The 20133-nt window shown below is 43.1% G+C and overlaps 1 protein-coding gene across 13 annotated transcripts in view; it reads right to left on the reverse strand.

Moving 5' to 3' along the window:
• Positions 1-20133, reverse strand: part of FBRSL1 (fibrosin like 1) — a 754878-nt gene that overhangs the window by 420125 nt on the left and 314620 nt on the right. Inside the window, exon 1 of one of the 13 annotated variants that reach the window (XM_068243438.1) lies at positions 11416-11508. The exons of the other annotated variants lie outside the window; for them this stretch is intronic. The gene's annotated coding sequence lies outside the window, so the exon portion shown is untranslated. Of the gene's footprint in view, positions 1-11415; positions 11509-20133 lie in introns of those variants that run through there. 13 annotated transcript variants of the gene reach the window in all.

Here is a 20133-nt window from a genome sequence, read left to right on the forward strand (position 1 = left end):
CGCTCAATCATCCACAGATGTCCCCACACAACTCCACACTCATACACCCCTTCTGGTACCAATACCAAATGCTTCCAGATCTTCAGAGAGGGGGAGAGGGCTGTGTTGTAAAAGACAAATTGGATATTTTAATCTCCTCAGCCTGCAGATGCACAGATTGGAGCAATCTTACCAGCTCTTGCAGCTTTCCGTTCTATGGCGGCGCTGATTGTCAAGCATCCATACCACTCCGGAGTAGCGCTATTTTGGATCTCGATTGCCTTCAACGTGTAATGCAGGTACCGGCTCAACCCGCTGTGCAGTACGCCATAGCGGGGAACCAGGCACTGTAGCCTTGCATGCCAACGTGAGTCCGTGCAGACAGCGTCTTTGCTGTGGCCACTGAGAGCGCTCCCAGGCCACGGGACTTGAACCCGCCCACCTACGCGTTTCGCCCGCCCACTTGCGAGCTTCGTCAGGATATGCGTGGCTTATGATTGGTTGGGCTGCCCATTTTATGCATAGTCCAGTTCTTGGGCGGAGAGTTACACAACTTCCTCCTTCCATTCCCCTTTCCTCCAGGACATCACCATAACAACCACCAGAACGAATCTTCCATACTCATAAGCTAGTGAGTTGTTTAGAGCATCAGTCACCAAGGCAACATTGCAATTGACTCATACACGCTCTGTTCCATATTTATCTCCCCTATTACCACGGGGCAGCAGCCCCTGTTGTCACAACGTCACAGTCCATTGGCTCATGGCATTCAGCAAATATTAGGCTTTATTAAAGGTGATCAGACTGGATCTTCTATCAGAGTCTTTGAACTTTTAATCGAATTGCCCAGCTGGCTGTATTTATCCTTCCCCTCTCTCACTCCCTATGATACAGGAATACATAGTTCCTATTATGGCAAAAACGGGGCACAGTTTAGGTCACTATTCATCCCAGCAGGCTCCATCGAATCCAGCAAGTATATCCACCTGCTCTCCTGTTTAAGGACCTTAAGTCTCCCCCTCTCCGGTTTGCCTGAATATGGGCTATTCCAGTAGCCCTAAAGGGGCCCATACACCTAACGATTTTCCCACCGATATACAGCAGATTCGATCACTGTGATCGAATCTGCTGTGAAATTGTTGCGCAAATGATTGTTTTCCGTCCAAAATCAATCGTTCCCGTCGATTCCCGTCGAGCCGTCCGTGCGGAAGATTTTGCTCGATCGCCGGCGGGTCGGGAGTGCGTCGATAGCGGCGTTTGAATGCCCAACGACCGACGCAATACAGCGGCAATACATTACCTGCTCCGGCCGGCGCGAGTCCTCCCGGTCACCGCTGTCTCTTCTCCGCTGGGCTGCAGCTTCACTGAACTTCCTGTCCCGGCAGGAAGTTTAAACAGTAGAGCGCCCTCTACTGTTTAAACTTCCCCGGACAGAAAGCAGTGAAGCCAGCCGGTCCGGAAGCCATCGGAGAAGAAGACAGCGGTGACAGCAGGGACACGCGCCGGCCGGAGCAGGTAATGTATTGGGGGGGGGGTTTGGTGCAGCGGCAGCACCACAACAGATTGTGATCAGTTTCATGCTGAAATCGATTCACAATCTGTTTGCAGTAAAGGCAGCCATACGATCCCTCTCTGATCAGATTCGATCAGAGAGGGATCTATCTGTTGGTCGAATCTGATGGCAAATCGACCAGTGTATGGCCACTCTAAGGCCCTCTGAGTCTCCATCATGTTCAATGCAGAAATGTTCAGCTACTGAACTCTTGCACTACCAATTCTCCTGCAGTCCACTCTTTATGTTTGAGACATGCTCCATGACCCTTGTTTTCAATTTTCGGATTGTCATCCCGACATCTAATTTGTGGCACGGCATTCAAGCCGATAAATAACCCACTCAGTGTCACAATTAATAAAACTTAATTTTTTTCTTTCTTCCAGATGTATCAGTAAATACCTTAGATGGTACTATCTTGTCACATACAACACGCTTGCCACACCGATACATTCCCACTGTCTTACCTTTTCCTAAGTGGGGATGTATTGGGATTCTACCAAAGCATCACGTAAATTTGGTGCACGTTTTGCTACCAGTAAGCGTCGGTCGCCGATAACCTTGCTTAGAATGGATCCATTGCAGTAGGCGGGACACACTTCTGTACAGTGAGGGATAATCTCAGACGCAGGGGGATGCGTTCCTCCTATAGCCTATGGCAGTGATGTGCAAACTTAGCTCTCCAGCTGTTAAGGAACTACAAGTGCCACAATGCACAGCCACAGTCATGATTCATAAAGGCAAATGCATTGTGGGACTTGTAGTTCCTTAACAGCTATGAGCAAAGTTTGCAGATCACTGGCCTATGGTGGTAACACATCTGACCCAGGCTACAGCCAGACCACAGTGGACCATCAGAGCAGACACCACACTGTCTGGAACACGTGATACTGCTACAGATGGGAAAACCGTCTAAAGTGTTGATTTGCTATGTTTGGAGAACGCTAGAACAAAAGACAAAGTGAAAAAGAAGGCAAGTGGTCTAGCAAACCCCAATTGGATTCTTACAAAGTAGCAAAGGTTTGGAACTATTAAAGTGGACCTGAACGCTTGCACAGGACAGAAGGAAAACATAATAGAAATGTGCCCTGTATGTATGTAAAGCGCTTAGCCTGTGTAATTCCCCCTCATTTGTGTCTAATAACTAGTTGTAATTTGATCCTCCCCTGTGTCACATGACTGCCTATGGAATATAAGCAGATAAGCCCACTTGAAAGCACAGGCTGTAAACAATATGTCTGCCTCCGTGAATCAGGAAGTAGAAACTGTGCAGTTTTATTTTAGGATTAGTATCAGCTGTAACAAAGTAATGTTTTGTGCTTAAAGGTTATTATGCTGTTGCGTATCTTTTACAGCAGAGAGGAGTTCTGAGTTCAGGTCCGCTTTAAGTCATATGGGCATAGCCACAGAAAAAACTTCAGTACATTAGCATGAAATACACAAAATCACTAATGTTTCAGCATTACTTGTGCTATAATCTGATGTGACCTAGACTTAGTGTAAACCTTAGCTGTATAATAACAGACACTTAGGTTTGATTAATTTCCTGTGTGTACAACAGCTTCAGTAAAACGAATCAATGTTTTGTAGGCATCCTTTGGTGTTCAATTTATCCAGAACTTGACAGAACCGAAAGCATATTAGGCAGATGTGGTGATAGCTGGCCATACAGGGAAAAGGCTCATCTTTAAGTAATGATCAGACTCTTGGTTGTAAATCCATAATGCAGAGCATGCTGGTGAAAAGCACAGAAGGAAGGAAAGAAACATCCAACATGTTTGTTCCTTAGTTATGCTGATGGCGGACAGTATGATACACAAGAATTAGTGCCCTATTCCACTGGCTGCATTGTGATCTGTAAAGTGGATTGGACATGATTTACCCACACTTGGGAAATCATACGGACACAGTGATCATCAATGTAATCGCTGTGCTCCGGTCACACAGTGAATCAACGCAATGTGATTTTTACCTCAAACTCAGTGCATGCTGCAGATCTCCTGTGTTTAAGCATATGTGAACACATAAAAGTTGCGTAGAAAGCATAGTACTATGTGGCTTTCTTGCACTTTCCCTACATTGCATGAAACTCCCCCCCCCCCCCCCCCCCCCTTACTCTTCCAAAATGGCAATGTGGAAAATGACAGTCTTCTGGCTTCATTCTATATGCGGACAACCAACAGTTAAAGATGTAGCTGACCACATCTATAATACATTTTGTGTGTCGGGGGCCAATAAAAGCCTCAGGGGGCCACATTCGGCCCGCAGGCCTTAGTTTGAGGACCCCTGTGCTATACGATAAAAATATCACAATCACATAGCAGAGCTTTTAAAATTGCAAAGGTTTTTCAATAAAAAAGGGCCCTTCCTGAACTAAATATACATGTTCATCCTTGTACTGTGGGCTCAAGTCACCTACTCCAAGTAAGTACCTATGCATGACCTACAACTGTACAATGCATATTTAAATTCAATGCACAATCATCAGTCATGTTAACATGATAGCTGTCATGTACTTTTCCCTGTTTTATGAAATCCTAGAGCTTAAAAGCTTTGAGGGTTCATGAAAACACTCCAGTTTTACTTTAAAAGACTGTTCCAGCAGAGGGATTAATCTATAAAAAGCCGATCATGCAGATAACTTGCTAGATGCCGTAAGTGTACCTGCTGCAGTATATATGGAATATGCATTAAGGCAGCCTAAGATAGGATCTGTCTACAAATACAAGACTGACAGTTACATGTGAAGGAAACTGCTGCACAAATACATTGATGAGCCTTTGTCCTAGGAGGGTAATGTTGTAGCCAATAAATGTGGCCTAGTTTCTCTCATAAACACAGGCTAGTGAATCTCAAGTGCTATTTCTCTTCTCCATGTTACAGTGTGGCTACAATGGACAGGAAATGGTTCCCGGAATTGTCGTTTAATGGGCAAAGGTCTTAAACAATGGTGCCATTACAGGGACTGCTTGTTAAAGATTATGAGGTAATATAAGTACTATTAATATGCTCTAGTTGTCACTCCAGCAGTAAAACAGATTAATGGGTTGCAGATCTTTACACACTACTAATTGATGGTTCCACTCCCTCTGTGAAAACAAAGTCAGGTGTGCCATCTTGTCAAAAAGCATGAACTTACCGTGTCAGCCCAAGACCATAGCTATCAACATTTCCACACATTTCTAGTGATAGCTTCTGAAGCAGCACACAGTATTAAGGTTTTCAAGGCTTTGTTCCCTATAAAAACTACCTGCATCTTGGTTGCCTGTTACCCTGGAGCCCTTCTACGTAAAGAAGAAAAAAAAAAAACCTGTGTGCTGCAGTCGCATTTTTCACCTGTCAAAAGTGCATTTCGCCATGATTACAGGTGCAAATGGCAGGCTCTGGAAATGTTTCCTATTGGCAGATAAGAAAGCAAATAACATAGCACTAAGCTGGTTATGTGATTCGCATATGCTCCCTTTCATTCAACACAGGAAAAACGCAGCATGCACTCTGTTTGCTCCACTCTATTCAGGACACTGCAATAACTATGTTAATCATGGTGTCCCTGCGATATGCATTTGCTTTGAAAATCGGATCGAAGTGCATGCAGGGTGTAAAGGCCCAGAAGAATAAATGCTAATTTATCAGGCCTGTATTTATTAATATTATACGCTATTTTGTGTTATCACAATGGAGCTATGCTAATATTTAACCAGTCTTTTATAAACAATACTAGTGGACCTAAGCCCGTTTAAAAACAGGCTAGGTCTCTCACTGGGCATGCGCCTGCCCACCAGTCGCCTTTCATTGCTCGCCGCGCATCACTCTCCCTCAATGTCTCTGCGTCCCTGCACATGCGCAGAGCGAATGTGGGACACACACAGGGACATGGGACCAGGGATGTGGATTTGGTACAAAAATCTTCCGACTCCAACTCCTCAGTTTATGAAACTACGACTCCAACTCCGACCCCGGGTACCCAAAATAGCTTCAACTCAGACTCCTCGACTCCGACTCCTTAGTCTAATACTTAACAGGGCTGTGGATTTTGTACAAAAATCATCCAACTCAGACTCCCGAATCCTCAGTTTATGAAATCAACGACTCGGACTCCGAGTGCCCAAAATTGCCCCGACTCCAACTCCACAGCCCTGAATGGGACGCAAAGACAGTAGGGTTTTATTATAGAGGATACGTCATAAAAAAACTGTCCCCGTGGACATCTTTATTCTACCGATTTAATAAATTAAGATTAACAAGACAAAAGTATAGTCTGCAAAGCTTTCTAAAGTAAAGGGCTCTTTGGTTCCTTTAGACCCACTATAAAAACAAATCTTAGTGGTTTTGTTGCTCTGTAACTTAAGGGCCCGTTTCCACTAGAGCGAATCTGCATGATTTACCTGCATGCAGATTCGCATAGACAATACAAGTGAATGGGACTGTTTCCACTTGTCAGGATTTCTGAGCGTTTTTCTGTGCAGAGCCATCAGAATTCGCATACCGCTATGCGATTCGCATACAATGTATTTAATAGGAAATTTGCATGCGGTTTTGGTATGCGAATTTTCATGCGAATTCGCATACGATTTCGCATAGAAACAATGGAAAAGCACACAGGCACTGCCATGGTTAAATTCGCATACATAGTCATCCATGCAAAATCGTATGCGAATTCGCATGAAAATTTGCATACAACTGCATGCGAAATTCGTATCCGCATGCAAATTTTTTCCTCTGCGATTCCCACCACACAGGTGGAAACGGGCCCTAACTTGTTACCACCTAGGAGCTCTGGGGATCGGGACCTCTCGAGCGACATCGCTGGGCCAACAGCTGTGCAGACGCGGGGGTCAGCTGTACAACTGGCGAAGCTTTCTGTTGCTATGTGGGGGTGGGGAGGGGGAGCAAAGGGCCGATGGCGGGGCAAAGATGTGACGTCACCCAGCGGGTAGTGCGAGTGGCAGTTATTGACTGTTGCTCAGCCAAGTTGATCTGCCTGGCAGATCGCTTGCAGGAAGGTAGAAGGGGGTTTCTGTACAAACACTGGATTATCATCTGAGCCTGTCATCATCCGCCTTAGCTGACTTTAATCAACTGTGTGTGCAGGGCTTAAGGGATAGGGAAAGGGGCAGGTAGTGTTGGTTATTAGGGGTAGTTGGATAAGGTTATGCAGGAGGAAGGAGTTCACATTAGAGGGGAGAAGTTAATATTAACAGGTGTCAGGAAGAAAATAAAGTTAAAGCGGATCAGAGATGAAAAACTAACTATAAGAAGAAACTTGTCTATATATCTTATCTAAAGTTTAGGTAGTTTACACAGCAAATCTAGCTGCAAGCAGGTTCAATAGAATATGATTATTTCTTCCTGTAAAACAATGACAGCAGCCATGTTTGTAAACATTACACACAGGCAAGCTTATCTGCATCTTCAGCACTCAGCCTGTGAAAAAAGCCTAATCGCCTCCCCTCCTCCCCTCTGCCTCTGAAATCTCTGGCTAGTAGCCTCCTCCTCCTCCTGCCCAGACTGAGCTCCCATAAGCCCTTGCTACAGTGCCAAGGCACAAAATGAGCTGTGGGCGAGGCTTGCTTAGTTTATAGGGAATTAGAGTAATAAAACAAAAAGTATTTGGCTTCAGGAATGCCCTATAAACGATAGGAAAGGAACACAATTATGCAATGAGTAAAAGTTCATCTCGGATCCACTTTAAGTGGAAAGGTCTGAGATACATCAGGAAGGGTTTAACGTTAAAGTGGACAATTAGGGCTAGGCAGCAGTAAGGAATTCATTTAGGAAGGGAAGTACAAGGTAAAGATACAGGCCTTGTATGTCTTTTTTTTTTTGCCTTCCCCTGGATCAACTGGGATATGTGCAGGTTCAGGATGGTGTCTTTATTTATTTTTTTCTCTTTGGACTTGATGGACGGATATCTTTTTTCAACCAAACTAACTATGTAACTATGATTCAGGAAGAAGCTTTAAAATTATGGAAATTATTTAGAATCAAGCAATCTATGTGCCAAAATCACACACACACACACACACACACACACACACACACACACACACACACACACACACACACACACACACACACACACACACACACACACACACACACACATACACACACACACACATACACACACACATACACACACACACACATACACCTTAGCAATATATGAGAGCATCAGTAATGATACTAATATCAGGTGCTCACAGGAAACCTTCTAGTGCCAAAATCAATCATAGCTCAGTAGCCAACAGACAGCCAAGGGACTGCCAGGAGGCAGTGGCTGTTGTGCCTGTAATGAATTTAAGGGCCATGTTACCATACTGGAAAAAGTCCATAATTAGGTTATGTACTAAATCAACTTGAAAATAAACTTTACAATATACATTAAGATCTAAACTGCATTTTTTGGCCCAGATTAGATTCTGATGTACCATAGTTTCTAAGTTCATCACTGAAAAACCCAAAGGCAGCTGTAATCAGTACAGGATTTTAACAATTCCATAACACAGCCAAGTCTGCAGACTTTGCCCAGCGCTCATTCCATTTACTTTCTTATGTTTGACTGCCTTGTGCATGCAACATTAAGGCCCAATCCCATTGCAAATTGCACAATGCCAATGCAAACTACAGTGCAACTCACTGCGCTCTGGTTTTTGCCCTTTTACTCCCTGCTGTTTCTTGTGATTATTGGTGCGTGAATAGGTGTTTTTGAATTTTTGTATATGCATTTGTAAATAATATATAGCTGAGCACAGTAGCAACATACACAGATATACATTCCAATTTGTGTAAAGTAAAGGCAAAAAAAAAAAAAGCTTTCTATTTTTCTAAAACAATAATGGTGCTTAGCAATGTGGCTATAGATACAAAAATGCTGAGCGCCCTTTGCGTCCCATAAAAGGAAATGGCCACAGCATCACCTTCACCGTCCTTCTCGAACCCTTCACACAAGAGGCTGCCTCTCTCCAGCCACTCACCACACAGATTAGCATGGAGCATGGGACACCCGGCATTCTGTGTGTGAAATACGTTATCTCTTTCAGCTCTAATGCAATACACTTGTAACTCTGTAAACTTGTAAACACATCCTTGTATGATAAGAAAGTAATAATGCCTGACTTTACTGCTGCCCTGGCAGTGTACATTGCTGATAGATCTGTTATTCTTTACTCAAATGGCTTTTACTGCACAAAATTCAATTCCATCTTGGAACAGAGCACTGCTCTGGCTGACAGTGATCAGGGAAGGCTTATTTTTACTGCTTGGCTAAAAGGTCTGTGCTGTATTTATAAACAACGGGAGCTGTCTTAGGAAGACTGATTTTTAGCAAAAAAAAAAGTTCCAGGATTTTGTAATATTATAACAAGCTTCTTCACTTATTTACGCTCAGGAACTTTATCATTTATCTCCTGTTAAGCACATCCACTTTGCTCTTACCAAAGGAAAATTAACTACAACTCTTACAGGGCAATAAAAATATAAAACAGACAGTTCTCTCAAACTTGTAAAGGTGATGGGTCATCTGTATTTTATACACACCGTCACTAACGAGCAGTGACAAGGCCTGGCGCCAGGCTGTGTCCTGTCACCCTTACTGGCTGGATTTGTTAAAGTGGAAGCTACAAGCTGCTGCTGTTGGTTTGTCATTTGTCTCAAATTAAAGTGGACCCAAATTAAAAATACAAGATTTCAGAAATAAAATCTATTTTCTAAATTATAATAATAAAAAGTAGCCTTTTTTCAGCTGCATGATGACAAATATGAAATATTTTACATTTATTGGAGGAACCCCTCCCTTCCTTTTAAATTGCCGGGATTTTTCCGGCAAACTGGTGGAGTAGATGGTGTCCGGCAATGGAGGAATTGCTAATGGCTGCCCCCAGTATAACCCTAGCTATGAAAAGAGAAGGGTGAAAAGCATGCACTGAAATGATCATAGGTTTTAAGGAGTGTTTATTTATCTTTGTATGTGTCAGAGTGATGCAACTAAATATTTTGAATTAAAAAAAAATTTGGTTTGGGTCCGCTTTAAAGCTCAGGCCTGGTTTACCTGCTTGTTGTGTAAAATTACAAGTAATACATAAGCTGTGCCTTGCTGCATAGGTGTCATCAAAGATGTCCTTTGAAAAGCATAGCAAGGCCTCTGCTGTATGCTAAAAATGCATTCATTTTCCAAATTTGACTCATCTAAAAACAACCTGTACACTGTGTTGCATTCGTTTTCAGTACAGAAAACCCAATTTAGTCTTCCCTTTCTGTAGGAGTATTTAGTTGCACAGCCCAAGGAACAGTAGTTGCTTGTTTTCCACACTTGCACAATCTGAGTGACTGGTAGATAGTTCTGACATGCACCATTTTTACTGACTTTGTAAGACCAAGGATTAGCTAGGCATCTAAATCCAACAGCACAAAGTAATTAATTTCAAAATATAGTACCTCCCGTGTAGCCCAGCTTTTTCCCTCTAATTTTTGAGAACTTAAAGGAATTATAGGTGCTGCAGGTAAGAAAGATAATTAGACAAGACATAAAACTCAGAAATGAAGCTAGCAGTGTATTCCTGTGACCTGATCCTTTCTTAAAAGACAACTGACCTGAGCAAGGTTACCTAAGGTAAGTACAGAGGTATGTTCAAACTGGACATGCATACCACTACACATTGTCAAGTCCCTCTGGTCCCCATAATCACCACTTGAAAATTTAGATTGTTGCCCTAAGTCAAATTTTCAGACAGGAGAGGCAGGCTTGCTGCGATGTTTTCTCCTACCACCCTCCCATTCCCTGCCCCATTCACTCCACATATGAGGAGAAAATGGGAAGGTGACAAGAGGGAGCATTGCATCAAGCCTGCCTCTTCCTATCTGAAAATGCGATTTTAGCCAACAGTCTAATTTTTCAAGGAGTAATTATGGGGACCAGAGAGAACAAGGAGAGGAACAAAATGCACAGAGGTATGCGGATCCAACATGACCATACCTCTGCGCTTACCTTAGATAACCTTGCCTCAGGTCAATTCTCCTTTAGGGTAGGGAGGGTATTCAGGCAGCAGCAGACAGGATACTCATTCAGCAATCCAAGGATTTCTGTTCTATTTCAGTGACCTGATATGCACTTGAATAAAATGGGCTGAAATTGACAATGTAATTGGCCGAGTGCACATGAGACTGATCAGAATGAGATCATATATCATAACCGTGTATGGTAATCAGTTAATCATAAGGCTCCGTTTAGGAAAGGCAACATGAGAGGTGAATGCAGAGCATTACTTCCTGAAGCCCAGCAGACACACAGCATCCTGCCATCCATCTGCCTATCTGAGAACTCCATCAGCAGCTACAGCACCACAACAGCTAGGATCCTGCCTGCTGTCTAAGCCTGGCCTAGAGTGATAGAGCAATGAATTACAACACATTCACCTCCCAGTACTGCTATGACATTATCTGAAAATTGATCCAAGCCTGTAATCTGGCACTTTTACAATCTGTGAATGCAATAAACCGTTACAGTTACCTAGGGTAAACAACCCTTACAAAGATATCATGGCTTTAACAACCGCAGCCAATAGCAGGTTTACAAGAATAAATGTGGGAGAAGTCACGGCCTAGGTAGAGACAGAACTGCATCCAGATCTCAACCAAACATGGCTATTGAACAAAAAACATTTCTCAGCTTCATCTGCACCTTCTACATTAAGACCATTAAAAGTGTTCTTTGTTTTAAAGTCTGTTGTGATGAAAAACCTATTCCAGCAGCCATGCTGTACCCATAGCGACAGATAAACGCTGCTATGAGAAGCTTGGTATTAACATACACAGCACCATATGTATAAGTGAGGAAGCCTACAGCACAAGTGACTCACTCTCATACAGACAGCTATAACACTCACCGTCTTTATACGTGTTTGCAGAGAAGGTGTAACCTCAACTCTGGTATGTAAGAGGATGATTACCCCAAGAAGAAACGTATCTCAGAATACGCCAGGTTATTAAATCGAACAACAATTAAGTATTAATGAGCCACAAGTGATAAGAAGGTAGGATTCAGGGACATTTGTATCTGCTATCTTATCTGTATGTGTAAACATTAACCAGACCAAATCATGTGCCCAACCCCTTTTAATCTCTCCCAGCTAAATGGTCTGATTAGAGAATGTCAGGAGCTAGGAACTTTGTTCATTGCTATCTAGTAATGTAGCAATAATGGACTGTGTTTGTGTAAAGACAGCAGGCGCCTTGTGGCATGTTGTCATGGAATCTGTCCCGAAGGCCAACCATGCCTCGCCAGTACATTCATTATGGCCATGGGAAATGTCCCTCTCTTTGTAATAAACACGCCATTCCCTAAATATCAATACTAGCATGAAGTTTCTGTAGGTTAAGTAACTAAATTAGGAGGGACTAGATTTTATAGTTTGGTCTGGTTAGTAAGTTTCACGACAACTTCTGGATTTCATTTTATACGTCCATATTTGGGCTTTATAACCATTTTCAGCTGTGATTTGATATTATTTTAAAATGTACTAAAAAGTTAACATTTCATATAAAACATTTACGTAAAAAAAAAAAATCAATATTTCATCCATGAAATAAAATAGGAAAGAAGTAGGTACTGCTTATATGCAGTTTTTAAGAGGAACCTTACTAAATGTAACTTCAAAATTAAAATTCCTTATATTTTAAAATAATCATAATCTTTCCTCATCATGAATTACAATCTTAAATTTAGGTGGCAACATCTTTACTGCTGGCTCGGAGCATCACTGGGGATTGTTTGTTTGTTGTGTGTTTGGAAGTGGGCAGAAACAACACCTAATGCTGGGAAGACACAGTTCGATTCTGAGCCATTTAGATGGCTTGATAGATAATTTCCGACATGTCCGATCTCCCGCCCGATCGTTTCCGTGCTCGATTCCGCATTGAGGACAATGGAAAAAGATAAGAAAAACGAGCGGAAGAGAATCGCCTGCGTAATCGAGCGGGGAATCGTTCGGGCATGAGAATCGAGCAGCAAAATTGAGTCGTGTATACCTGTTCTAATGTGGTCTGGATTACTGCAGCCTTTTCTAGCAATATATGTAATCTTTTCTTTGTCAAACCTTGTCGAGCCAGGGAGGAATGCACTGTCTCTGCTGTGATAGGGAGAAGTTATGCAAGCCCCCTGCAGGCTCTCCTGTGTGTGTATGAGTCACAGGCAATGTCTCTGCTCACAGCTAGCGTCTCTGCTTTTCAAACAGCTGTGAGTGCCGAGAGGTCAGTGCTGAGCTCAGACAAGCAGCTAATGCAACACATGGGAGTAACATTCCAGCAATCAAGTCACATTTGAGAGGAGCCTCTGCAAACAGGCACTTGCTCTGATGATGTATTTCCTGTTTGGCGGCCATCTTCATTGTTTACAAAAACAATGCATAAAAGTGATTTTATCACCAGGAAAGCAGCAGGGTGCGGCGAAAATGTCACAGAGGGGACTAGGAGAAGACAAAAAACAGGCTGGTAGGTTTATTTATGTAAGATTTTCATAGTACAGATTCTCTTGAATATTGCTTTTAAGCATAAATGATGTACTGAGTTCTGGACTTTTAAATATTCAACTCTTGTAAAAACACAGCTAGTTTACAGGATTGGTTGCTGACATACTAGCTGCAGCAAAGGGGAGTGTCTGGGAGAAATGTGACATCAGCAGAGTAGCAAGAAGTTTGAATCAGGATAATACCATTTATTGGCTAACTTAGAAGAAAATCAGTAAGCTTTTGGCTATGAAGCCTTCATCATGCGGATTCCTCTATACAATAGAAGAAAGAGGTGGCACATTCAAAGTAAATCTTTATTGGATCCATGTAAAAGCATATGGCCAAAGTTTCAGAGCCACGTAGGGCCCCTTTATCAAGGCAACGTTTGCTCGGAGGCAAAAATCTGTCTTCCTGTAGAGGAAGTGGGAGTCTGACTCCTCTAAACACTCCCACAAGGCAATGTGTACTCACCTGGGATCAGCAAGCAGGATCCTGTAAGGGCCGATTCACACTTTTCCTCACACCCAAATGCTTTTCTGGTACTGCACAGAACAGCGTTCCACGTTGTTTGTGGTCATGTTTAGAACTCTAGGAGATGGAATGTAATCACAAATGCCGTAAGAAGCTACATGCAGCTACATGCAGCTTCCATGAATACTCAATCAACCATGGTGCTTGAGTGAACGCTGGCAAATGACAGGGAGAAAAGCTGTCAGTAATGTGTCTGAACCAGCACCAAGACTGAAAGTATAAAAAAACAATGGTCCTCTAGATCAGGGCTTTTCAATGTTTTCACTCATTGTACCACTTTTATCACATGAAAAATTTGAAGTACCACCAGTGTGCCAGCACAATAGATCTGACCAGATCAAGCCCAGCTGTGTCCAGAGGACCCCGAGCAGAGAGCCACTACCGCGCATACACTCACACCAACAAGGAGATCTTCGAGGGGTTCCAGCGCTGGATCCCCTCTACTGAGGAGGAAGGGGGAAGCCTCTTTAGGATCAAGAGGCTTCCTCCTCCCAGGGCACTTTTTTCTTACAGGTACACTTTAAGAAAGGGGGGGGGGGGGGGCATATGGTAGGGGAATAGCAGGAGGCATTGGTGGGGAGGCAGAGGAGCAAGTGAGGGGTAGCCAAACTTTGTGGAGGCAGGACGGGACCAGGACAAGTGGGCAATTAAGTAGCAAACAAACTTGGAATGTACCACCTGGATAACAGCAAAGTACCACTGGTGGTACGTGTACCATAGGTTGAAAATCCCTGCTCTAGATATGACAAGCTGCATCTGAGGGTGCACAGCAGGTCTACAGACTACTATTATTATTTTATTATTATTTAGTATTTATATAGTGCCAACATCTTCCACAGCACTGTACATAGTATATAGTCTTGTAATTTAACTGTCCCTCGGAGGGGTTTACAATTCATAGTCAAATGTCCATCATAGACTAGGGTCAATTTTAGGCGGAAGCCAATTAAATTATCTGTATGTTGTTGAGATGAAATAGGGAAACTGGAAAGCCTAGAGGAAGCCCACACATACACAGGGAAAACATACAAACCCCATGCAAATAGTGCCCATGCTGGGATTTGAACCGGGTACTCAGCGCTGCAAGGCGAGAGTGCTATCCACTACACCACCGTGCTGTGATACAAAGTAGAATGAGTGCCTATGCAGAGACCACTAGATCCTGCCATGACACTGTACATCAAACAGCATATACAGCATCACATGAGAGGAGAGCCTTAAGGTGCGTACACACGCACTACTATAGAGAATGACAGGTCAGTCAGACCCTCCCGCTGGACTGTCGTTCTCCCGACAATAGTGCGTGTGTAAAGTCTGTCTGCAGACTGATAAGGCTGTTTCTGAATGATCTGTACACACGCACTACTGTCGGGAGAATGACCGCCCAGCGGGAGGGTCTGACAGACCCGTCGTTCTCTATAGTAGTTCGTGTGTACGCACCTTTACAAGCTAGGTGAAATGCACAATTTGTTAGCTGATAAGAAGTGGAGGCTGTGTACATAAACTTCCTTCACCTGTAAACTATACAGTTTTAGATTTTATCACTATATAAAATGTCATTTAAAAGATGCCTGAGAGAAATTGCATGGCTATAACATGATATAATGACAGGGATTACATCACTGTTCGGCACTATGTAAAGCTGATATATTTTTCCTCAGGCTGCAAACAGGATGTAGGATTACAACAAATCCCTCGCTTCAGTCTGCTGCCTCTTGCTGCAACCCAACATCTTTGTCTCTAGCGGGCTGAATGCATTCCCATGTCTTTATTTATGGCCTTTTCCCTGCACAGTTCATGGATTGTCAAGGATTGTTAACTGTACTGAACTGACATAAATTCCTGACCGTCATTCTGTAGTGACACAAGTGCCTCAGGCAGCAACAGATCTGTCTGTTAACAACTTTCACTGCATGTTGCTGCCTCCCAGAACACACGGAGACTGAAGGAATCACTCGAGACAACACAAGGCAAGGGATTTATGGAGTACAGCTTTAAGAGCACAGCTAGGGTGTCTGCTGTGACCAGAGATGGCTGAAGCCAATGTATAATTACATTTTCTAAGAACTGTAGCACATATCTGGATAAAGGGTGACTGTTTGCTATGTGACCATATGACAGACTATTCATGTAAGAATATGTCATATATCCATTGCATGTCTGACCTGAGGCAAAAGCTACTTGAGCTAAGCACAGAGTTCTGTCGCTGCTGTATCCACATATGTGTGTGCGTTGTCTGATCCTCTCCTCCTTCCCCTCCTCCAGTCCTCGTAATCATTCCTTAAAAAATCTGACTTTTAGCCAAAGTCAAATTTTCAGACAGGAAGAGGCATTTTATATTCCCTCCCCTTAAGAGGAGCGACTAGGAGGAAAATAGGAGGGTAATATAGGGGGGTATTCACACAATGGTTAATTTGCATATATTCAGCAGTGATGCACTGGGAGACATCTCAAGCTCACTCCAACCTGAATTATCGCAAATTCTTTCTGTTTTAAGAAAGCAAACTTTTTGTTTTTCATAGGAGGGTAATAGGAGGGAACATCGCAGCAAATCTGCCACTTCCTGTCTGAAAATCAGACTTTGGCCAAAAGTCAAATTTTTGAAGTAGTTACTATGTGGGGCTGGGGGATGAGGAGAGGAACAGACAACGCAGAGAGTTATGTGGAACCAGCATGAACCTCTGTGCTTACCTTATGCTGGATACACACCATGCGCTTCCGCGTTCGATGCGGCCGTCGATACGCGTCGATTCGATTATTTCCGACATGTCCGATTGAAGCTTCGATGGATCGTTAGGTCGATTTGCCATACTTTACATGGCATTCGACCTAAAAATCATCGAAATTCGTTCGGAAATAATCGAATCGACGCGTATCGACGGCCGCGTGCGACGCGGAAACGCATGGTGTGTATCCAGCATAGTTGGCTTTGCCTTGGGTCATGTATCTTTTAACTCCTACATAAAGGGAACCTCATTCTCAAGCAATTGAAGTCTACATACAGACAGGACAATTTCCTGTAGATTTGAAAGGATTGTGGAAGGGAAAAAAAATCTCAGGAAGTAAGGAAAATCTTCCCATCATGGATACATTTGCATTATATCTGCATGTATCATTATTATTTATAAAGTGCTGATATCTTCTGCAGCGCTGTACAGAGTATATTGTTTTGTCACTTAACTGTCCCTCAGAGGGGCTTACAATCTAATCATTTCCATAGATTATTATAAGTCTATATCATATTGTGTATGTATAATAGTCTAGGGCAAATTCAGGGGGAAGTCAATATCTGTATGTTTTTGGGATGTGGAAGGAGACTGGAGGAGCTGGAGGAAACCCCCACAGACACAGGGAGAACATACAAACTCCTTGCAGATAGTGCCCTGGCTGGGATTTGAACCGGGGACCCAGTGCTGCAAGGCAAAAGTGCTAACCATGGCCACCGTGCTGCCATGCAAGCCAAAATGATTAGCTGCTCATTAACCATCTCTAGACATTTGGACAGCAAGTGCAGGAAGATCTCTGCAGCCAGAACTCAAGCGAATAAGGACACAATTGTCCGAAACATGTCAGCCTTTCTTTGCGGTTTTATAGATGTCTAATAAAGCGTATGGAAGCTACTTGTTGGTGAGTGCAGACATTTTCCCTTTGCCCAGTGTTGCTGCTTGTAGTCCAGCACCCCGACACGGATGCAAAGAGTGCAGCAGTGTTTTTCTTGTACATCAAGCGGAAATATAAATGTGACAAAAGTTCTGACCCTTGCTACTGGATTCAAAACTACAAAAAACGTCCAGTCCTGTCACAGCTGACTACAGCATGCAGGAAAATGTATGACACCTTTGCTACAGAGTAGAGACTAACCAGCAAGCTCATGGTGAACCAGAACTCATTGGAGTGTGTAAGGGACTACAATGGTCCTAAAAGCTCCCTTACTAAAATGCTAAGAAAAACAAAAGTGTGCTTTCTTAAAACAGAAAGAATTTGCGATAATTCAGGTTGGAGTGAGCTTGAGATGTCTCCCAGTGCAACACTGCTGAATATATGCAAATTAACCATCGTTACCCTTAGAAGCTAAACACACCACCAGAACCGCTGGAATGCAATGATGTGTCAGCTTGTCAATTTGTACAGAGCCAGAATAATCCAACATGCATACAGACTGTTTCGGATTGTTTGATCCTCCTCAGTGCATGACATGGATTAATTTGGCTCTATGGAGTAGGGCTTGTAACACCGAGAGGTACAGACTAACAAGCAAGCTCATGGTGACCCAGAACTCATTGGAATGTGTAAGGGACTGCAATGGTCCTAAAAGCCCACTTACTAAAATGCTAAGAAAAACAAAAGTTTGCTTACTTAAAACAGAAAGAATTTGTGATAATTCAGGTTGGAGTGAGCTTGAGATGTCTCCCAGAGCATCACTGCTGAATATATGCAAATTAACCATTGTTACCCTTAGAAGCTACAGAGTAGATACATTCAGTTGGCAGCTTGTTTTTTATATGCTACCTGCTGTAAGAAATGTGCCAGTGTTTGTTGCAGGAGATGAAAAACAGGACCTTGTACATGTTCATTCATCAGTCTCTCCCAAAATCACTGCATAATGAATGTGGGTCTTCCTTGAGGCCAAGAATGCTTATCTACTGGATTAGACACTGTATTATGTTCTCCAGACAACAAGATGACTCCCACATGCACTTGACTAGAGTGAACAAAAACCAGCTCTGCACAATGGAGCTGTACTGCTTCTAGGTACTTGATACCAGTGCTGTGGTTAAATGTGGCCAGATCAGCTTGCACACTCTCAGGTCTTCTTACCGTGTTCATTTCCTATTTTTTTTTTTCATTATAAAACTGGTTACTCAAATTAAGAACAAACATCCCATTCACTATTTCAATTTTTCTACTTATACATAAAACTTATTACACCACTCAAGATGCCTCTTAAAATCAAACTGACCTTATGACATCTGTAAGCTCTCCAAAGGAAGCTTCCAGGGAGAACTGACAGAGCAATCAGATAACATCTCTAGCAAATGAGATCCGCAGCAGCATGCCAATGCTGGAGTAATCATAGGATTAGCATTTGAAGTCTGTCCACTAGAGGGCAATAGCGACACAGCAATGTGAGGCTGACGTGTCCCTGTTCTCTGAGCCAACATACGGCACACTCAGGCACAGGTGGTGCTGTTTGCTTACAAATAAAGATCAGGTTGGATTCCTGCGTGGCTTCCTACTAGACATGATGTCATATGAGAACTGAAATTTGCATTCAAGACGATTGCAAGGAATTCAGCACTGCAGGAATACAGGCAAATAAATGACAAATTAAATTAGCTCATAACCTGTAGAGCGTGCGATTTTGTTATTAATAAAGGCAGGACAGCAGATTGTCATCAAGATTTCATTAACCGCGTCCGTGGATTTCTTAAACTGACATGCATAACAGAATAGAAAGTGAAGCAGTCTCCAATCAGACACAGAGAGGAGGAAGAATGTGGGGCAGATGGTGGGAGGGAGCTGGAATGAAAGGGATGCTATAGGATTGCAGCATGAAACAATCTTGTAGCGTTCTCCCTGCACTTTGTGGGGTAGTGCATTCCTCTGTGTTTCTCTCATTGCTGGATGTCCTCATGTCTAAGTTCCTCAACTCTAATGCCTTCAATAGCCTCTAAGCCTCTCTGCTACTGTCTCAGTGCCAGATTTCCCAAAAGGTAAGCCAAAACCACAGACTTGTGTATTAATATAACACTGTATGCCCCAGAGAGAGCAGACACAGGCCAGTTCATCTGTGTCTGCCTACAACAACCACAACCCCTGGTCTCTGCTGAATACACAGATTACTGACTAGCAATAGGGGAATACTGCTGGCTGTCAAAAGCAGCTCCAGGTGAACCTACACTAGGGCGTGCCTATGGGGCCAGGTAGCACAGGACAGGCTATGAATAGAGCAAGTTCTGAAGTCTTGCATGATCTAATGCAGTTTCTAATAATATTAAGTGGTTTGAAGACCAGACTACACTTAAAATAGTAGTCATTTCAGTGAATGGAGTTGCACTTTAAGGCCTGGGACACGCTTCTTGGAATGATTTTGGAGTTTTGAGAATCACCGGCACTTGTAAAAAAGGGTTGCTAATACAAGGCTATGGTGTTGAGCCCACTAGACAACTGCAATTTTGGAAATCGCAATCGCAGGACATGCAGCGTTTTTACTCCTATACATAGTATATGAGTTAGCTTAATCACCGGAAAACACCGATGCAATCACATACACAGTGCTTACACAAAGCACTAGCGTTCTGCGATTTCTAGTGTGCCCCAGGCCTGCTACAAATCACATGGCCTGCTGCACAGTCCACTGTAGAGGTACAAATCTTTCCAGACAATACAAACACAAGGATGTCCTTACATGACCTCACAATCTAAGATGTAAACAATCACAGCTAGTAAGGATTATTAACCACTTAAGTACCAGCGGTCTCTGCCCAGAGACCGCTGGTACCAGAAACGGCGGAATTCCGACAGATAACGAATCGCCGCACACACCCGCCACAATCACCGTCACAC

This window comes from Hyperolius riggenbachi, chromosome 1 (assembly GCF_040937935.1).
Source record: "Hyperolius riggenbachi isolate aHypRig1 chromosome 1, aHypRig1.pri, whole genome shotgun sequence".
Classification (NCBI taxonomy): domain Eukaryota; kingdom Metazoa; phylum Chordata; class Amphibia; order Anura; family Hyperoliidae; genus Hyperolius; species Hyperolius riggenbachi.